This window comes from Desmodus rotundus, chromosome 3 (genome assembly GCF_022682495.2).
Source record: "Desmodus rotundus isolate HL8 chromosome 3, HLdesRot8A.1, whole genome shotgun sequence".
Taxonomy (NCBI): domain Eukaryota; kingdom Metazoa; phylum Chordata; class Mammalia; order Chiroptera; family Phyllostomidae; genus Desmodus; species Desmodus rotundus.
The window spans coordinates 45,546,893-45,568,546 of NC_071389.1; the positions used below are offsets into that span (position 1 = coordinate 45,546,893).

Consider the following 21,654-nt stretch of genomic DNA (forward strand, 5'->3'; position numbering starts at 1 on the left):
GTTGGCTAGTCATAATAACTTACTGCCTATGTGACATCAAAAAGTTACCTAGCCTGTTTGTTCATCAAAGCTGGGACAATGAAGCCCCTTCCTCCTAGCAATACTATGGGGATTATATGAAGTGAGAGAATGCATCATTGATAGTAAACCCTCAGGAAATGGTGACAAGTATTACTAGTGTATCAGTAGAGATGGGGGTAGATGGCTATTAAGTCCCTTCCAGGTACATGATTTTATAGATCCACACTTACCATTGAATTTGTTGCCAAGTAAAATCTTACAGAAATGATTTCTGAATGTCCATTATTTCTGTCCAAGTACCCTGGCTGGGAGAGAGTGGGAGAAGAGGTAAAGGAGACGAGCCCCCTCTTGTGGGCTTTCAAGTCCCCCAAAACTGTTGAGGCAGTTTGTTTTGTGAGGTAAAAAGAGAGAAAAGTCTGCTTCTCTTGGAGGATGTAACTTTCCTTGCTGAATCAATGGTTCTTCACATTGGTTTGCCCTGACTTCCTTGTGTACTTAGTCTAATGACGGTCACACACAGCACTTCACGAGGGCAGTTTTCTAGTTTGCATTTTAGGAAGGAAACACTTTCAAACTTGAAGGCAGAAGAAAAGGAGAGAGAGAGAGGGAGAGAGAGAGAGAGAGAGAGAGAGAGAGAGAGAGAGAGAGAGAGAATGATAGGAAAGGAAGAGAAAGGAAGAAAGAAAAGATTTATAATAGTGAAAATTAAGGCATGGCCCAATGAACGTGCTTCTGTTATGAACAGCATGAGCCCCCAAGATCTTCCTGAATAAATAGGGCTCTGCCAGTAGGAAATGTGATCTGATTTTTTCCTTTTCCTTTGCCATGGAAAAATTCCACTCCCACCCCTAGCAACTCCTTTGGCTCAGAGCCAGAGGCAATCAAACTGCCTTTTTCTACTTTTCTCCTTCCCTAGAACACACAGTTCAGATGGTCGATTCCAGAGCTTGGGCTGCCGTAGCACTTGGTGCTGTCACGCAGCAGACTGGTTGATTTAAGAAAAGGTTCATGGAGCCCAGCCATAGGATTTTAGCCTCTGTTTTCCCATTTTTCTCCTGGGGTGTGTGTGTGTGTGTGTGTGTACTTTTAAAATTTGGATTTTCACTTTGAAATACAAAACTAATGCCTGCTTGAGGCAACAAACCAAATAATACCAGTCAGAGGGAATACTATTGTGTAAATCAGTCAACAGTATTCCCTTTCGCTTGAAATGCCTCCGACAACAAATGTGAATATTTTGATACGTATCTTTTCACACCCTTATCTGTATGTGTATATCTATATACACATGCTACATATACCATATATACGTATGGTGTGCATACATATTCACTTATTTAGAGATTTTTGTCACACTCTTTTAAAGTGGGACTCACAAACTCATAAAAATAACTTTTTTCACCTATGTTTAATTCAAACCACTCTAAGTAAATATAGATTTAACTTATTGTAGGTGATGGGCAGAGGGGAGGGGGGGAACTGCGGCTGGGTGGGGACAGTTAAAGGAGAAGAAAATGGGGACATCTGTGATAGTGTCAATAATAAATGTTAAAAATTGGTAAAAAAAAAACCCAACCTTGTTTCATGCATAATATCCATAGTTTACATATACCATATTTTATTTCATTTTTCCCCTATAATAAATACCTGAGTAGTTTCTAGTATTTTTGTCTTTTGCCTCTTCAACTTTAAATCATATTGCATAAAAGAGTCATGTATGTATGTCCTTATTTATTCATAATTTTAGTTTAGTAGAGAGATTTCCAAAAGTTGGATTTCTGGGTTTGCCAGAGGGTTTTAGATATTACCAGAGAAAAGGATTCATTGCCTAGCAAAACACACAGCCCTTTGGCAATAATTCTTTCCCTCCTTCCTCTTTGTTGGGAAGAAGGCCTGGAAAAATAATGTCCCTTTCTCTTCCTTCCCCACACTGCTATTCTCCTGCAGTAGAATGGGCAAGGATAATCTACCCTGTGAAATTCAGCAAGGACTAAGAATCACCATTTTGCTGGGTTGTTAGAGGATACAAGAGAGGCCCAAATTAAACAATTACATATTTCTCCAGTAAGTCTTTTGTTCCTTTTTTTTTTCTTCATCAAAAGGCAGATCATAAGGAAGAGGAGTCAAAGAAAGATAGGTAGGTTGTGCATTGCTGGGCTTTAATAGATAAATTGTTAAGTAATGGCACCTGTAAACCCATTGGCTTGATCCTTGTTCAGAATCTGAATACAGCTTTCTTTTTGCAGACCAGAGGGAAAAAGGAGCAAGATGAATGAGATGAATCACACCAAATGTCCCCTCTCATTATGATTTTCATGTTTTCTCATCCCAGAGACTCATCGCAGCTCAGGATTGGAAGGGATTTTAAGACATCTGGTCTGTTCGCTGTGTCTGGCCTCATCTTGTTCCCAGTTTCTGCAATCCTCCTTACCACGGTTGTGTTTGGTTATTTCTTTCTTCCTTCTATGCCTTCAAAAGAATATTTACTGAATGCTTCCTGTGTGTTAGACCCCTAACTAGGCTCTGGGGGTAAAGAGGAAAGACACAGACTCTGGACTAAAAGAGATTATAAATAAGGGGAAGAAAAAAATCAATAGACTTAGAATTATAAGGGAAGGATAGAGATGTGTGCAAGCACTCAGGCAAACAGAGCACAGAGAAGCACCTACCACAGCGATACCTGGGAGTATGAGAAGTGAGAAGAGGCTAGTGAGATTAAGCTGAGTTTAAGATTGAATAGAATTTTGCCAGCACTGCCTGTAATAGGGGTGTCCCACCTTTTGGCATCTCTGGGTCACACTGGAAGAATAAAAGTTGTCTTGGGCCACACATTAAATACATTGCGACACATAATCACACACAAAAAATCTCATAATGCTATAAGTAAATTTACAATTTTATGCTGGGCTGTATTCATAGCCATCCTGGGTTGCATGCGGCCTGTGGGCCTCAGGTTGGACACTCCTGGTAGAAGGTACAGCATATACAAAGGCCTGAAGATCAGTGAGAACACAATATATTAAATTTGTGATTATAATTGATTTAGGATGGCAGAATTATAGGTGCCTGTGTAGAGTAATGGAATATTAACTTGGTGAGGTAGGTAGGAGGCTAGGTCTTGAAAAACCGTATGTTCCTCACTAAGGAGTTTGTTTTTATCCTAATGGAAATGAGGAAAATTTTAAGTGTAGAGTGACAAGATTGGATACATATTTCATAAAAATCTTTTCAGAGTCAGTGCAGAAAATAAGGTGAGGGAACATGAAAGAAAGGTTTGCTGGTTTAAGGGAAGCCAGGCAAGAGAGGAATGAGCAGATCTGGAGGCAAGGTGGACATATGATTGATTGTGTGCAGGCTTTCATAAAGAATGAAGTGTCAAGAATGAGCCTCACAGTTCTGGTTCATACAGTTACACTGAGTTTTAGTCATGGATATACACTGAATGTATAAACCTGAGGTTCATAGATAGGAGTCCATGTAGAATTTGGGAATATTTAACGTAAGAATTAATACCCTAGGAAAGAATGAAAAAAAAAAAAGATCAGGAGTAACAAACTAAACAAACTAGACACAGGGAAACCAGCTGGGAAGCTGGCAAGTCAGTAAGAAATGGCAAGAAATGGTGGGGGAGAACCTGCAATAGGCAGTGGCATTGGGCATGGAGAACTAGACAGTAGATAGACTGGCCCTGTGACTCTTTCATCGTGGAGGGAAAGAAAGTGGGAGGAGTCCCAGAGACGTTTAGGTAGATAATACTTCCCACCAACTTACAGAGGGAATACTGTGCAAGAAGTTGCTTTAAGAAAGAAGATGGTGAGCTCGTCTTTAGACATAATGAGTTTGAAGTTCCTAAGATATATCCCAGTAGGGGTGGGCATACGATATATGAGTCTGGTGTTCAGGAAGTAAGTATGCATTAGAAATAAATATGAACCTTGGTTTTCTCAACATGCGACTGGTAGTTGAAGCCAAAATCATAGCTGAGATCACTCAGTGAGAGAATACAGAGTGATAGAAAGGCAGGTCAGAGATAAAGCCGTAAGAAAATAATATGTAGCCATGTTTAAGAATTAGGTGTCATGCACCCCATCCCCATTTGGGGGCATGTGAGAGGCAATTGATGTATTTCTCACACAATGATGTTTCTCTGCCTTCCTTCCCCTCTCTCTCAAAAGTAAATAAATAAAATTTAAAAAATAAATAAAATTGGGTTATCTTTAAAAAAAAAAATCAAGACCTGGCTGGTGTGGCTCAGTGGATTGAATGCTGGCCTGGGAACCAAAGGGTCGCCAGTTCGATTCTCAGTCAGGGCACATGCCTGGGATGCAGGCCAGGACCCCAGTGGGGGTGCACGAGAGACCACCATACATTGATGTTTCTCTCCCTCTCTTTCTCCCTCCCTCCTGCCCTCACTCTAAAAATAAATAAAATATATAAAAAAAAAGAATTAGGTGCTATGCGACCACATGGACAAACCTGGAGGGCATTATGCTAATGAAATAAGCCAAACAGAGACAGACAAAAAAAATGTATGGTATCACTTGATGCGGATCCCAAGGGCGGGATCTGTGTGTTGTGGCTGAGACAAGACAAATTCACAGACTACCGAGTCCTGTGGAGGAAAAGGGACAGCATGGCCACTGTCTCAAGAAGAGAGCGCCTAGACCCTTGCCTTGACAGGCTTTTACTGCTTTTCTGGGCCCATTACATTGAGGATGATCCTCATTTACTATGCACAGGTTTGATTTAGGTGGTTACAGAAAACAAAGGAGAGAATGTTGCTGATTACATAAAAGAGGAAGGATATTTGCAAATGTAAAGGGAAAAGTGGTTAAGCTGGTTACACTCCTCCTTGGAAGGTTTAGCAGAGATTTTAGGAAGTTACTTTAAAGATATGCAGTAAATGTTTGCTGCCTCAATTCAGGGTGGGGGAGTTTTAGCAAAAGCAAGTCTCATAGCAGTCTAGGTACAATGCAGGCCTGATTGCCCACCGGAGAACCTATCCGTGGGCGTGGGTCCTGTGGGCTGGACCTCACTCCCCACTGGCCTTTCTGAGAGGGAGTTGGGCCCACACCACACAGAACCTATACGTGTCTCCTATAATCACTTATACATGAAATCGTAAAAGCAACAACAACAACAAATTTCATAGAAACAAAGAATAGAATGGTGATGCCAGAGGCTGGGAGGCGGGGGAGATGGAATAATGCAGGTCAAAAAGTACAAAGAAAGGGTGCAGGGGATCTAGTACACAGCATGGTGGCTGCGGTTAGTAATGCAGAGCTGTGTACTTAAAAGTTGCTGAGAGTAGGTCTTAAGCATTCTCACCACACATAAAGGAAGGGTCCACTGTGTGAGGTGGTGGATGTGTTAGTTATCTTGATCTTAGTAATCATTCCACAACATACGTCAAATCATCACATTGTGCATGTTAAATACATACAGTCATACTTGTCAATTATTTCTCAATAAAGTTAAAAATTAGGTAGCAGATGAGGTGCTCCAGCACGAAAGTAAAGTGAGATGGACAAAGAAGCAGCAGGAAAGCCACAGACACATGGCATGGTAGAGTCAATAGAGAATTTTCAAGGTAGAGGGAGAAGTCCATAGTTGGTGAGTGTTGCAGAAAGTCAAATAAAGTTAATATTGAGAACTGTCCTTTGATTGGATTTAAGAAATAGGAGTTCCTTCTCATTTGGCCCTTTGCACTTGCCGTCCCCCTTTCTTAAACTCCTCTTAACCCCTAGATATTTGCATGCCTTACACCCTTATTGTGGTCAAAACTCTGCCTCAAATGTTTCCTTTTCAAAGAGGGATTCTTTGACCACTTTATCTAATATAGCATCCCATCTCACTCCAGCCCCTCATCCAGATGAGTTCCTCATCATGGCACATATCTTTACCTGACTTTAGAATATTTATTAGTTAATCATCTGTTATCTCTACTAGGATGGGAAATATGTAAGTACAGGGATTTTGTTTTGTTTGTGGCTGTATTCCCAGTGCCTGGCATAGAGTAGGCCTTCAATAAATATAGCCGAGAGAGAAGTGACTGATGGGTCATCTCTGGTTTTTTAAAAATATTTTATTTATTTATTTTTAGAGAGAGGGGGAGGGAGAGAAGCATCAATGTGTGGTTGGTTGCCTCTCACATGCTCCCTACTGGGGACCTAGCCTGCAACCCAGGCATGTGCCCTGACTTGCAAATGAACCAGCCACCCTTTGGTTCACAGGCCTGCGCTCAATCCACTGAGCCTCACCAGCCAGGGCTGATGAGTCATCTTAATAAAAGGAATTTCAGTGAGGTGGTTGGGACAGAAGTCAGACTGAAATAGGCTAAGGCATGAATGGCAGATAAGGAAGAAGAGATAGGGAGTGAAAACAATTCTTTCTAGAAGGGAAGGAGAAATGGAGAGCTCAAGACATGAGAGAATTGAGCTGGCATGTATAATCAGGATGGGAAAACAGTGGAGGGAGGGGTGGAAAATACCTAAGAGAAGATAATTGAGAGGATGGGATTCAGATGAGACCCCTAAACAAAACATTCCAGGGGCTTTGATTTTGTAACTTACTTTGACGTTGAAGAGGTGGTTGTAGCAATGTGTCTAGACCAGGCTGGTGGGCATGTAATGGAACCAGAGTCTATTGCTAGTGAGGATTCCCGAAAGCCTGGTGCCCGTCTAACACTGAAACGAAATTTTTGTTGGTGGTATCAAGGATGATACAAAAGAATGTGAGAGACTACTTTGAAAAGTATGGTAAGGTTGAAACCATAAAAATTATAGAAGACAAGCAGAATGGAAGAAAGAAGATTTGCTTTTGTCATTTTTGGTGATTATGGTGCAGTTGATACAACTGTTGTTCAGAAATACTACACTCTTAATGGGCATAACCGCAAAGTGAAAAAGGCTCTTTCTACAAAGAAATGCAGTCTTCTGGATCACAAAGAGGTCAGGGAGGGATTTGGCGATTGTAGGGGTTGTGGAGGGAACTCCCACCTAGTGGTAGTTTTGGTGGAGCAGCTATGGTAATGGCGGTGGTGGCAGCACAGGTACATTTGAAGGACATAATAGTAGATAGTAGGTTTGCAGGTGATGGTGGCAATTATGGCAGATATGTTACTGGTTGTAGTAGTAGACGGGGTGATAGACCAGGATGTGGAAACAAAGGTGGAGGTATGGCGGCAGGTCTGGAGGATATAACGGTTACAATGAAGGAGAAAATTTGGCAGTGGTAATTGTAGTCGAGGCAGGAACTATAAAGATTTTAGAAATTATAGGGGACAACAGCAATCAAATTATGCACCAATAAAGGGGGCAGTCCTTATGGTGGTGAGTATGAGTCTGATGGTAGAAGTAGTGGATATGGTAGTAGGAGGTTCTAAAAACTCAGCAGAAAAGGGCTATAGTTCTTAACAGGAGAGAGAGCAAAGGGTTGTGAGGAAAGTTGCAGGTTTCTTGGAGAGAGCCATCCCCAAAACAATAGAAGAACATGAAAATCAGCCACCAAAGGAATGATGATCATCCACAGCCAGAAATTACTGCAACTTAAACAGGAGATCCTTCTTGTTCAGGACTGCCACAGTCACAGCCTGCAAAACGTGCAATTAATAATAACAAACGCAACGTAGCGTCGGTTAGATGTGCATTCTTGTCATCTTTTATAAGTTGCAGCTCTTTTCTTCCTCCTTTCCTTTCCTTTCCTTTCACAAAAAAATGTGATGTAATGGTTTTAAAATGTCAATATTTATAATACCCAGAAAATTGTAGTCTTTTCAATAATTTAAACTAATGATAAAAAATTCTAGATGTTAATACAAAAAGGTACAAAATGAGCCAAAACGTTTAAGGAACATAGGTATAGAGGAAAGAGTTCAGGCTTTGGGGTACGGAGGTGTAGAAGTGAGAGTGTCTGAATTCGAATCCACTCTTTGCTAGCTGTATAATCATTGTCAACTCACTTAATGTGGCTCAGTTTCATGACCTGTAAAACAGGGATGATAATAGTACCTCGAAGGGTTTGTGTGTTAAATTGTAAAGGAGTTAGCAATGTAGCTGACTCGTGGTAAGCGCTCAGTAAATGTTAGCTATTAATATAATTCTTCACAAAGCTTGCAGTCTAATGCGGAGATGAGGACAAAATATTTGTTTGATTTTGTAAGTAAAGAAACTTAGGTTCAAAGAGGTTTAGTAAAACTGCCTAAGTCAAATAAATAGTTAGGGTGGAGATGAGACTTCAAAGCCTGCACTCTCTCTGTCAAGCCCAGCGGTGTCTTTCATGTCTGTCTTCTCCAGGACATTCCCCACTACAAATTCTATTGATTTTGTTTTCAATGAAGAGTTTGCAGTGGAGAACTTGGAAAAATCAAAACAACAAAACAAACAAACCAACCCCAATATGGAAGCCTCAGGAGCCCTTCATTATCTTGATTCGGTCCTCTGCCAAGTCTAGCTTCTGTCCCCTCACACCATCAAACAAGTTATCTGGACGGAATTCAGAATGACTCTCAGGAAACAGGCCACGCACTGTGGTGGCGACTGCCTCAGATTCAGTATAGTATCAACTGACCTTTTGTTTGCTTGAAATTATGAAACTCGGCCCTGGCTGGTGTGGCTCAGTTGGTTGGAGTGTTGCCCTGTACACCAAAATATTGCAGCAATGAGAAAATGTCCTCTGGTGAGGATAAAAAATAAAATAAAAAATGTATACATAATAAAAAATAAAATAAAATAAAAAATAAAATAAAAAATAGTAAAATAAAATAAAAAGAAAATCCTCTTTCATAAAAGAAAAACGATTTGAAGTTGTGCCACGATCTGGGCACTTTCCTAGGTAATGAGGTTATCAGGTCAAACGCAACAGTCTCTGCCTCTTCACAGTTAGTGGAGTCTCGCACGTGACATTAGAAACCCTAGCACAGTGTGCTGTATCCTATGTTAACTTGGATATGAAAAGCCAGCACTAGGACTCCTGAGATGGGTGTAATTAACTGAGCTGTCGGGGCGAGACTCCAGAGGAGGTGACATGTAAACTGAACCTTGACCATGAGTAGGCACTCTCTTGTCAGAGAAGGGGAAGAATAGTCTGGGTCCTGAACAAAAATCTGGAAGTCTGAGAGGGAAGGAGAATTAGATGGAAGTTCTAAACTGGAACACCTTGTTCAGAAAAAAAAATCTGGGGCGAGGCGAGAGGGTGGTGCTCCGTGAGGGAAGGGACTTCCGTATTCATCCTGATGCCTAAGATGGTGCCTGACACAGAGTTGCTACTCATTAATTACTTGTTGGTTATTGAGAGCTCACATACTGTATCTGCTCACAGAGGTTCTGACTCAGTTGATCTGGGATAGGGCCAGGCTACTGGTATGTTTAGACAACTCCCAAGATGGTTCTAATGGACCTCCAGGTTTGGGACCACTGCACTAAATGAATGACCTTGAGCAGTGGAGATGAGAAAACTTATATTTCTAGGGTTCTGTGGATCAGAACGCTAAATCTTTGAAAACACCTGGGATGATGATACAGTGGGATTTTCCCGTTTTGTAAGAGGGGGAAATATAAGCTGCTCAAGGATTGTTTAAAAATGAGCCTGGCAGGAGAGGGTTGAGCGGTGGGGTATGGGCAAAAAGGTGAAGGAGATTAAAAGGTACAAATGTATAGCTACAGCATAAATAAGTCACGGGGTGTAAAGTACAGCATAGGGAATACGGCCAATGATACCACAGTAACTTTGTATGGTGACAGATGGATAGTGGACTTTTTGTGGCAATCACTTTGTAAGGCATATAAACGAAATCTCACTATGTTCTACACCCGAAACTAATACAATATTGTATGTCAACAATACTTTAATTAAAAAGAGCTTTATGTTCCAGAACGAAAACCAATAAGCCTGGCAGGTATGGTAAAATATAATGGTAGAATCTAGGTGATGGGTATACAGGTGGGTATATAATATATATATATATATTTTTAATTTGGATGTATTTTAAGTACTTTTTTTTTTTCTTAATAGGATGTTGGAGGAAAAAATCAGCTTGAGCCAGGGATAAAACCCTAACTGAGCCTCAATGAGAAATCAATAGAAACTATGTTAGTCCAACACTCTGTGAAGAGGCAGAGAGGAACAGCAGAAGCCTTCCAGGTACAAAGGCAATAGTGCTGGGGTTGTGCCTTATTGTGCTTGGCTGGAGCACTGAGTAGCAGGGGGCTCTGCTGAGAGAAGCTAAGCTGTCTATTCAGCTGCGTTCAAGTGACTGTGGGTAGTTGGCAAAAGCACCTTTGTTTCTTCATCTGTTAAATGAGAGTCATGTTAGCGTGCTAGCTGTTTTAAGTACAGAACTTACAGAGCAGTTGTGAGGATCAAATGGCATAAATGAATCAAATGGTTTTCAAAGACAAACGGAAAGACTTTCCAAGAGGTGTGACAGCAGGGAGAATTTTTTGGGGGAATGAGTTCCTGGATCTTGTTTTCCATAGGTAATTTTGAGAGAAAGGATTTCTCTAAGAAGATGCTGTGTGTTGAGGTGTTATGCCAGTTTTCTTTCTCTTCTCCACTTTCATAATCATCCATGCCCCATGTGATAACATAAAGAGCTTTACTTGTCCTCATTGTATTATACACCTTGCACAGGGTGTATACACCTCCAGAACCCCAGAGAGACCATTGAAAATACCGGGCTAGGCTAACTCTTTTCTTATCCAGGCAGCGTGCACCCAAAGCAGGGCTTGTGTTTTGCCTGACTTACACACAGGCTGAATGTAAGAATGTGTATGAAGAATGAAAGGTGGCGTCTGAAATGGACTATTTTGGCCCCTGTTGGGATGTTTTGAATCAAGTTACACAATTTTTACTGAACTACCTCAGCTTTTCCACCCTCTGACTGTTGTCAAAGAATTTACCACTTCTGACATAGAACCTTGCGAAAGCAGAAACACGCACACAAACAAACAAACAAAACAAAATGAAACAAGAGGGGGGATTGATAAAAAAAAATGAAATAGAATGGCATTTTATATATTCCATTTCATTCAGGAACAAATTCTCAGCAGGTTTCTCCTCTGTCTGTCTCTGTCCCTGTCTCTCTTTCTCTTTGAATTCAGAAATGAAATGGTTGTCATGGGGATGTGTCTCAACATGTTTATTTGAATAGAAAAATGTAGTCAGATCTTTTCTGACACAGAAAACAGATCTGATATTTGGCTGGTTGGTTTGACAGTGAGGACTGATTTGGGCAGTTAGGTGGTAGGTGGATATTTTCCATAAATCAAAGGAGCTAAAAACACAACACCGAGTTTTGAATAAATTACATTTAAATCACATGATTTAATTAAGAAAAATTCCTTGTCAAAATTTTTATTAACCAAGGTATTTTGACATTAATAGTGTTTTCATTTGCTAATCCTTTCTGAGCATATCAAGTTAATCACAATGACTCTAGGTAGAAAGGTAACAGGTATGATCTAATAATCATTTGAAAATTCTTGAGAAAACCTTTTTGGTAAACTTCCCAGAAATCCAGAAAGTGAGTGACTCTCATGGTTGGATAACAAACCCTTTTACAAGTGTGGTGCTTGTAATTTTTTTCAACAGAATGAAGGGATGAATCAAGTTTCAGCTAACAGATGACTAAAATATGCATTTTAATAATAAATCACTCTGTGGTTTTTGGAACATAACTTGGAAGGAATTCAAAGAATTGCATGATATTGCTGCAACAAAACTCCTTCTATCCCAACCTCTGACTGATGTGAATACGTTTTCTCAACACTTATATCTATAAAAATGGAAAATGGGGTAGAATTAATGCTGAACCATATTGCAGTCTAGCAACAATATTCACATGAAGCAGTTTTTTAAATTATAACTTATCTTAGAGAGGAATTGGTAATATTATTTTTATTTAATAATTTTGATCAAAATAGTCATGCATTGTTTATTTTGAGCACTAGTATGTAACTAATAATTATGATAACTTAATTCTGAGAATTGAGTTCTTTCTGAAGTATTGTAACAGGTGTGAGGTGATATATCTCATTGCAGCTTTGACTAATATTTCCCCGATGATTAGTGATGTTGAGCTCCTGTTGGCCATCTGTATATTTTGTCTGGAAAAATGTCTGTCCAGATCCTCTGCCCAATTCTTAGTGATTCGTTTTGCTATTGTAGCATTGAGTTACTAAAAAGAGCTTAAGGTCACAGGAATTATCAAAGTTGATATATGTAAATGTTGCCAAATATATTAGGGTAATCAAGAATAAAAGACTTTCAAGAATAAAAACATATAACATCACAATAAAAGGGGGATGTGAGAGGAAGCAGGATGGAGATGTTCACTCGAGGAACAAAAGGATTGATATAAAAATTTGTCAAAGAAGAACTTGTTCATGTAATTTTCAAGAGGATCATAGTGGCTATCAATTTGCTATGGTATTTAGACTCTGATACATTTAAAAGAATGGTATAGCCCTGACCAGTGTGGCTCATTTGGTTGGGTGTTGATGCCATCTGGAAAACTGAAAGGTGGCCGGTTAGCTTCCCAGTCAGGGTGCATGCACGGGCTGAGGTCTGTTCCTTAACTGGGGGGGGTGGGGGGGGGTGGGGGGAGGAGCTGGAGAGGCAACCTCATATCAATGTTTCTCTCCCTCCCTTTCTTCCTCCCTTACCCTCTCTCTATAAACAAACAAACAAAGTGACATTAGTTTGTTTAAAATGTCAGTGTTATAGTGTGTCTGGAAATTGTACTCCTTGACATTTTTTACATTTATGATACACAATTTTAATAGGCAGTGTCAACATGTGTTAGGGTTACATGTTTCTAAATTATTTTAGGAGGTAATAAAGCATAAAAGTTCAAAGGCCCCTGGTATAATATATGTGAAAAGAATCCCTCACCCCTCGGCTGTTCTCCTCCTTCTGTGTTTCCTTAGTCATAAAGCCAGAAACTTGACCATCATTCTCATTTCTTTCTCTTCCCCTACATGTAACCAATTTATACTATTTCTTATGTACTTTAAATTTTTTTGTAATTTATTGACATGAGAGAGAAACATTGATCTGTTGTTTCACTCACTTATGCATTCACCAGATGATGCTTACGTGTGCCCTGACCAGGGATCAAACCTGCAACCCCGGTGCATCAGGAAGTCACTGCAAACAACTGAGCTACCCCGCGAGGACATTTGGGTGATTTTTATATTTGACTCTTTTGTTCTATCTCTCCTGCCATGGTCTCTCCTCGAATATTATTAACATTGTCTTAATTACTTCACCTGAGATTAGACTCAATCCATTCTATTGGGTGTCTGCAGGGACAAATTCGTCTTTCCAAAATTCAGAACCAATCGCATTGCCTTTGTGTTTGTATAACTTAATGATTCCATTCCCTTAACATAAAATCTAAATGGTTAGGACTGAATAGAAATCTTTTGGGGACCTGGCTTCTCCCCTCTCTCCTGCCTTTTCTATCCTTAATTCTTTACTCTTTTAACCTCTAGTAGTTCTGGGTCTTTTTCTCCATCCACAATCCAAATCCTTGATGTTATTCCCTTTCCCAGGGATACACTCTGTGCTTCTGTCCCCTTAGCAGACATGTCCTTAAAATCTAACCTCAGAAATTATGAATTTCTCTAGAAAGGCTCCCTTGTCTCCCTCAGACAGGCTTAAGTGATTTCCCCTTTTCTTTTTCTTTTACGTATTTATCCAGTGCCAACCACATGCCTGGCACAATGCTAATATAGCAGAGCTGTTGGGTCCTCTTAACCCTGCGGTGAGATCAAGTGCAGATGGATTACTGTGCATGCAGGTGGCCTCCTGTGTCTTCCTGCTTGAGGGCTGCCTCAGGAGCAACCTTCTACCGATGAAGAACAGGTTGGTGAACTAATACCCCCGGACAGTGCTGAGGTGTGTTCTACACATTCATTCAGATGGTCCCTGTAAGAACAAGCGCCCGTTGCCCACAGAGGTGACCCTCTCATTCACACGTACTGCAGCAGCTTCCCTCCTTTTCCATGTTCACGTTCCTCTCCCTCACCATGCTTGCTAGGGTCATCTGTCAAAAAAAGGACTTGTACCCTATTCCTTTTCTTAGAACCTGGGAGACTACCAAGCTAGGAAACCCAGATTCTGGAAATATAATGGCGAGTTTCATACATACCTTCATTATATTTATCATATTGTATGAAAATAGTGATGTAAGCTGCATGAGGACAGAGATTTCTATCTGTTTGATTCCCTGAAGTATCTCAGGCATCTAGAACAGTGGTTGAAAGATAGCGTTGCCCTGGCTGGTATGGCTCAGTGGAGTGAGTGCTGGTGGCCTGCGAATCGAAAGGTTACTGGTTAGATGCCCTGTCGGAGCACATGCCTGGTCCCTACTTGGGGGCATGGGAGAGACAATGATGTTTCTCCCCCTCTCTTTTTCCCTCCCTTTCCCTCTCTCTGAAAATAAAGAAAGTGTTGAATCGGTAGTAATAGTTAATATTTATTGAGTGCTTACTGTATGTTTGATATATGATCATTTTTCAAAAAGTATTTAATCATCAAAAAAAAAAACCCCTTATGGAATAGGTATTATTATTCTTTTTGTAGGTGGGAGGGAATTAATGTTAACCGATGGATTGAAATCACCAGGCTTGTAAATGCTGGACCCAGTTTCTGATTAAAGTCTCTTTGACACTTCAGCACTTCAGGCTATTCTTCCAAAACTTTTTGTTTGGTTTCATTTTTGTTGTTGTGTGTCTGACTCCCGCATTAAACGTAAAGTTTATTAAAATAGGAAACCTATTCAACTCTGTATCCCCAATACCTAGCTCAGAACCTGGAATATAGTTATTCCTTGACTGTCGGGTGGCCATCAGCAACAGTCAGGCTGCAAAACATCTTGTTTGAAATAAAGACTGATGGCTCCCATTTGTTACTATGAACCTTCCTAGACACTTCTATAAAATTGGTTTTACTCATAATTCCTCAGAATAGGGTCACTTATCCATTCCTGAATTAATTAACAGCAAGGGGTAATTAAAATACCCTTGGGCCAATCAGGTATATCATTTGAGTCAAGGCCAGCTCCCCAAGCTTCATTACTGTATTCAATGAGAGAGAGAGAGAGAAGGAATAAATTCAGGGGAGACAACCACAATATCCAACCCAAAACATTTATTTTGCTAAGTGGTAAAAACTTAATCTTAGTCAATTCAGTGTCTCTAGGCTTTACCCAGTTTTGGTGGAGAGAAGGATTTTGGAAGTGTCGTAGCATCCCAGGTGACTTCTCCCTATACCTGACTGTTGGGATCCTCTTCATTTTATTCTTTCTCTTTCTCTTACCACTCTCTTGAGTAAGTGGAATTACTTTGCTGAGATATATGGAATACCATGTGAAGTTTCGTCATGTCTACCTGTCTGTAAGTCAGGGATTTTAAACTCAAATGCCTTTAGAGGCAAGTCAGTATAGTACACTGGGTGTGAGATAGTAGGGAGTGAGGACTGGAGAACCTAGGGAAGGCACACTCCACTCAAGTCATTCAAAATCAAATTGTTTAAAAATCTTGTGCTTGCCAAATAAGACCTGCTTGCAGACCAAATCCATTCTGTGATACACTTCACTCTGGGGTCTTGCCACTTCTCTAGGTGCTACCTGGGAAAGAGGACACAAGTCTTCCCTGAATTTGGCTCTTTCCAACCTATCTTCCGTGTCTTTTATGCTCCCTTTAGGGCTCAGTTCTGGGAAGTAAACAGATGTGCAGGTCCTGCTTTTTCCAGGGAACCATTGCCACGTAAATTCTCCTTTGCCTCTTCCCTCACCCTAGCCCAGGGGATTTTTCCTAGTCCAAGGTATAGGGAGTAGAGAGCCTTCAACATTTTGCAGACTCTGAAAATCAATTAAACTGTCTAAGCACATTTTTCTTCCTTTTGGAGGCCCAGCCTAAAACTCTCTCCTGCTAAATTATTTCTTCCTAAGGCAACGGGCATAAAATTACTTAGCTGTTACAAAAAGAGAGAGAAAAAGACCATGGATTAAAATAGGGGACAATATTATCCTGCTATAGAATGAACATAGTCAAGAGACTGCTTATCAGACTATATTTAGAATGTCTTATGTGTTACTGTGTATCTCATCTTAGAAGAAATATACTCATCCAAAAGAGACCCAGGTAGTGGAAGGGTTCTGCATCATATTATATGAGCATAATCAATAAGACTTCTGTACAACATTTAACGTCAAAGGCTGAGGAGGCAGTAGCCAAGTTAGGCTAGCTTATGCTGTGATAATAAATGACCTCAAACAGTCTTGGTGGCCGCCCTGACTGACGCGGCTCAGTTGGTCAGGTGTTGTTCTGCAGAGGGAAAGGTCACCGGTTCCATTCCTGGTCAGGGCACATGCCTGGGTTCTGTGTGAGAATAAATAAAATCTTAAAAATAAAAAACTTGATGTCTTAGAACAATAAAAATATGTTTCTTGCTTATGTTACATGTCCATCATGTTTCAGTTATTTTGTCTATGGAGGTAGAGTCATCTTTACCTTGGGACTCAAGGCATATTCCAGAGGGATATGAAGCACTGCCAAGTCCTTTGAGTTGTAAGCTTTGGCTAGTAGTGCTCTGGCAAAGAAGGGTTTTGTTATGATAATTTTTAAGGTTTAAGGCTAAGTATAGTGGGCTGTCTAATCCCAGTTTGGATCTTAGCTGCTGTGTATTCACATTGTTTAAAGCTACTTTCGTTGTAGGTCTTATAATAGCTAGGACTTTTTACAGTTTAGTTAAAATTTAGCTGTATTATTTAAGTGATCTCAAATATGCTTTACATCATATGTCTATTGATTAGGGTTAATCATATGACTGCAGCAGCCGGCACAAAATTTACCAACACTTATAAGTATAACTTAGTCAAACTTTCACTCATGGCTCAGTTTTTATCACTGCTGGGTTTTACCTGCTGGCCATGGTGACAAAGAGGAAAGAGGTGCGGGGAACCCTGGCTCTTCAGTGTCTGCTTTCATTTGCCCAAGTAATTCACACGGCCGCTCCCGAGATAACATGATAGGGAGGGCTATTTCACGAAGGGAAATCATTGTATTTCAGGGACAGACATAATCTGCCTTGTAGAAAATTCTATCTCATCCTCTTTGGGAATCCTCTGTGGATCATCCAAAAACTCCCAAGGATTTGTGTAGTTCAAAATGAAGTCTACTAGGTGGCATAGTAATATTCAATATAATTAGCTATTATTGTTATTTTATTTCATTAAAAAGGTTCTTTCTGTATGTTACCTATTTATAAATCTCTTTATAGATAGATTTGAACAGAGGATGAACAGAAGTTTCTGGTATTTCTTACTTAAGCAGCAAAAGACACTATTTTGTTCGTCTTCAGTGGGATACCATATTACTTAAGGAATGGCTGGGTAATTCAGAATATTTCGCACAAAGAAGAGAAGCTTCAGGTGGGACAAGATAGCTGTTTTCAAACATATGAAAGTCTTTATGCGAAAACAAACTGCAGAAACAAATAGTATGAGTACTCTCAGAAGACAGCCCTGGTAGTGGAATATAGTTGTCTGGCACAACTTAATTCTTCCAAGAACTTGTTTGTAGTGCTGTGAAGTACATTGACCTTTGTGGTGATTGAAGAACCAGTAACAGTGAAATTTACAGTTATATAGTACTTACTCCATGCCAGGTGTTGTTCCAAGTCTTTGATATGCTAACTCGTTTAAGTTCCCAACAACCCTATGAGATAGGAACTACTACTATTTCCATTTCTTTTTAAGGTGGAAAAAATGAAGCATCCATGAAGGAACTGCTAAAGTTGCACATCTGGTAAGTGGTAGAGCCAAGAGTTGAATTTGTCAGCCTGTCTCTAGAGTTCATCCTCTTGATCCCTGCGCTAAATTGCCTTTCTATATTTGGGATTTACTTAAAAACCCTTACTTAATCATCCTTCTTACAACTGGTCATCACATTTCTAAATTTTGTTCTGCTCTGGGTTTTCTGGGCAACTCTCCAACAAGACACCTCTTAAATTATACTCCCTTTCTACCCTTTTGGTTTGTCTCTCAGAATGACTTGCCCATGGTGAACTCTCAGGTAAGTGGGGTCTATGGCCTGGGCTGGGGATCTGGCGCCAAGTTTGGGACTGGTGGTGCTAGTGGTGGGGGATGACAGCTTGAACTTGACCCTGGAGTTGGTAGGCTAGCCTGTGGTCATGGGGTGAAGAATAAAGTGCTAATGCCATTTGAGAGCCAGATCAACAGTGAGCCAAGCATCATGTCAAAGGGGTCTGGCAGCAAGACCAAAACTTGGGAAAAGCAATAACTTGGAAACATAAGCCTAGCAGATGAATTGGCAAGTTCAGGAGGAAGGTATTAGTTAAAATCTGTGGAGATGCCTGAAAGAGAGAGCCTCGTGGGAAGAATCTTTCCTGGAACTAGCTGTCTCACCTAGCTGTTGAAGTAGTCAAGTCAGTCTGGACATGAGTGACTTTCTCTCTCCTGTTAGCATTTCTCTGTATAGTATGGTGTGGAACCTCCTGACAGTCTTAGAACCCTCTTCACTCAAGTGCTAGGGAGACTGGATGGGGTGTAGTGCCTATGTGCTTGATCCTAATGCCTGGGATCAAATCCCAGCTCTACTACTAACCAGCTCATGACACAGGGCAATACATTACCTAACCTGTTAGTGTTTTAGTTTCTTCATCTATAAAGTACAAAGATAACAGTGTTACTCCAGAAGTCTCTGAATCAGCATAGCACAGTAATGAGAGAGAGAGAGAGAGAGAGAGAGGGAGAGAGGGAAGAGAAGAGAGTGAACTGGTCTGGCACATAGCAAACACTCAATAAATGTTCATTATAATCTTTACTGCCATTATCAGAACACCAAACTTAGAAGACTTCCATAGAGGGGATGCCCTTTATCCACCCAGCCTTGAGCTAGACTTGAGCAGAATAAAATAGTATTCAGTTTCAGTCCCTTTATTCAATAGAAGCAGAAAGAAAGTTGTACTTGCCCTGGCAGTTAACTTTACATAGAGGAAAAACACACCCAAAGGCATCTGACTCCAGATATGCTTCCTAATGCCAAGGCAACTTCTAGAAGGAATTCTGCTAGTGATTGTGGTTAGAAGGGTGAGGTGAAGAGTGGGAATGGCACAGCCCTATTCGTCCCCACTACCAGATGTACAAATCAGAGCAAAGTTCTGAGCAAGACACCATCATTCTCTCATTATATTTGAAGGGTAGTACACAATGGATGGTTACTTTGCTCTCTAGTGTTTCCCAGTGAAAAGGTCAAGGGTGGAGTTAATCTTCATCTCCTGAGAGAGTTCCTCTATACCAACTGTTACTCCGGGCATGATTTGTAAATAGTCTGTTGCTCATGGAAAATAATGGGTCATGACAGGTAAATGCAAGGAATGTGGATTTCTTTCCTCTCAGTTCTTTCTTTCTTTCTTTTTTTTGAACTACTTGGGAACTTTTCTGTTTGTTTGACAGAGCAGCCTTAGTAAAGTAAATGCGGCTGCTTCTTTTCAATAACTGTTAAGGTATTATAGGTTAATAAACATGTGGGCTAGAAAAATTGGGGGATAAGATATTTCTTTTTCTTGTAATCACAAAATATGCTCACAATGCCACATTCATTATTTATCCGTTCATTCTCTCAATGAACCATTTGGCTTCTTGAGTATTTAATGAGTGCCTATAGGGAGAAAGGAGTGGGGTACCGTCAGAATGAAATCTTGTTTATTCTTCCTCTTATTTTCAAGTTTTGTCCATCTTGGCATGTCCAAGTCACTAGCCTTTCTTCTGTGTATCCAGAGAATCTTCACAGAGGGCAAAGAGAGAGACAACTGTCCACTCATTCATTCAGCAGCAAGTCAACCATTCAATAATATTTACTCTCTATGTCCTTATCCTGTATCTACCTGTGTGGAGACCATGATGAAAAAGATGAAGCCACTATGTTCAAACATCCTACAGTGTCCAACAAATATAAGCCAGAAATTATGATAGAGAGTGACCAAGAAGTGACAGCTAGAAGAATGGGGGTTTAACTTAAGTGGGATCAGTATCATATCTGTAAACCCTGGTTGGGGTGAACACATCATTTAAAAATACTGGTGAGTTATAGTAAATTACATTTCAAAGGTACCCTTTGAGGTACAGAAGAGTGTGTGACATGCATCCCTCATGATGCAAGACATAATTTGATATGGTGTTAGGGATGATTCTATGTGGTACATGGATCTGGTTTCAAGTAATATTAAACCAAATATTAAAAAAGTATTCCATGAAAGATGGCAGCCACCATGGGCTCAGACAATTTATGAAAACTGAATATATAGCTTTAAAATAGAAGGTGGACCTAAATGCCCAGAAGCAACCCCCCCCCTTTGTATGATTTGTAACAAAAATTAATATGAATGGAGTTAATCGTTCTAATGGAGCGGTGGACCCAAGAGCCATATCTGTGCTACCAAAATGGCAGAACTCATATCATATCAAAGTTGTCCCGCAGGAGCTTCAGTGCCCAGTGATGTCTAAAGAAAATATGAAACTCCCTCAGCTGCCTGAAGGACGGCGTTACAGCAATTAATCAAAAAGAAAAACCACAGGCCCGCCCCTCCACCCCTTCGATTTAAGCAGTCTTAATTTTCCACAGTAGTAAATTTTCTAAATACATCTTGTAGAACTCAAAATACTGAAAAGGAAGCTCCCATTCAAAGACAATTTTTCTTAAGATACTGTAAATGATGTTAATTTTGTCCAAGTGCAATATATAAGTTGTGCTATAACAAAAAATGCATTCCTTATCTAATTTCATTTTGAGCTATGCAATTACAGATAAACACAAAGTCTCATTTAGATGCTCTATGTCTTAAGTACCCCTCTAATACTTGGTAAAGAACCCCCTTTTTATTTTCAATGAAGATTAAACTCAGTCAGGTGGGCACACTTGGTTAAGTATATGACTCTCTAACCACTTTGCTGTTCACCTGAAACTAATACAGAATAATATTGAATGTGAGCTGTAATGGAAACCAATTGCCATTTATACTTTAAAATAGTAATAAAAAGTCTCCACTAACAACAGCAAAAAAAGATTAAACCCAGAAACTCAACAGGTCAAAGATTTTAGTTGGAATATGGCAACCCTATTTTTTTGTGTGTGTTCATTGTATTTTATCTTTTTATTTATGGTTAGTGAACTATATATAGTTTCTTTTTCAAATAAATTATTTAAACAAATCAAATTAAAATTAAAAAGCATGGTAAGCAGTTAAGAGCTAGGTGAGACCAGGTTATGGCAAAACTATGGAAGTGGTATAGAAATGACTGAAGTTTAACAAACAGGAGTGCCATACTCAACACGACATTATCTGGGATTGACTCCCTGCTGTACCACCTACTAGCTCTGTGACCTTGGGAGGTTCACCTAACCTCTTAGAGCCTTAGTTTTCTCATCTGTAAGATAGGAGCAAGGACTTTACCTTCTTTGCAAGCTTGTGAGACTCTGATGAAGGAATGTGTGAATGTAGACTTCATATTACCATCTAGTGAAGTTGCTGAGAGGCTATGCTGCTTAGTGTTATATGTATTGGGAGGAGGAAGGAGACCTGCCAACATTAACAAAATAGTCATTA

The 21,654-nt window shown here is 40.0% G+C and overlaps 1 protein-coding gene and 1 pseudogene across 3 annotated transcripts in view; both read left to right on the plus strand.

Annotated features, from left to right (window-relative positions):
- The window catches only part of AK4 (adenylate kinase 4), a 124,265-nt gene that overhangs the window by 36,006 nt on the left and 66,605 nt on the right, over window positions 1–21,654 (plus strand). For 2 of the 3 annotated variants that reach the window (XM_024565501.4, XM_045199467.3), the window contains exon 1: window positions 17,744–17,834. The exons of the other annotated variant lie outside the window; for it this stretch is intronic. The gene's annotated coding sequence lies outside the window, so the exon portion shown is untranslated. Of the gene's footprint in view, window positions 1–17,743; window positions 17,835–21,654 lie in introns of those variants that run through there. 3 annotated transcript variants of the gene reach the window in all.
- Window positions 20,252–20,828, plus strand: LOC128780367 (ubiquitin-conjugating enzyme E2 variant 1 pseudogene; annotated as a pseudogene).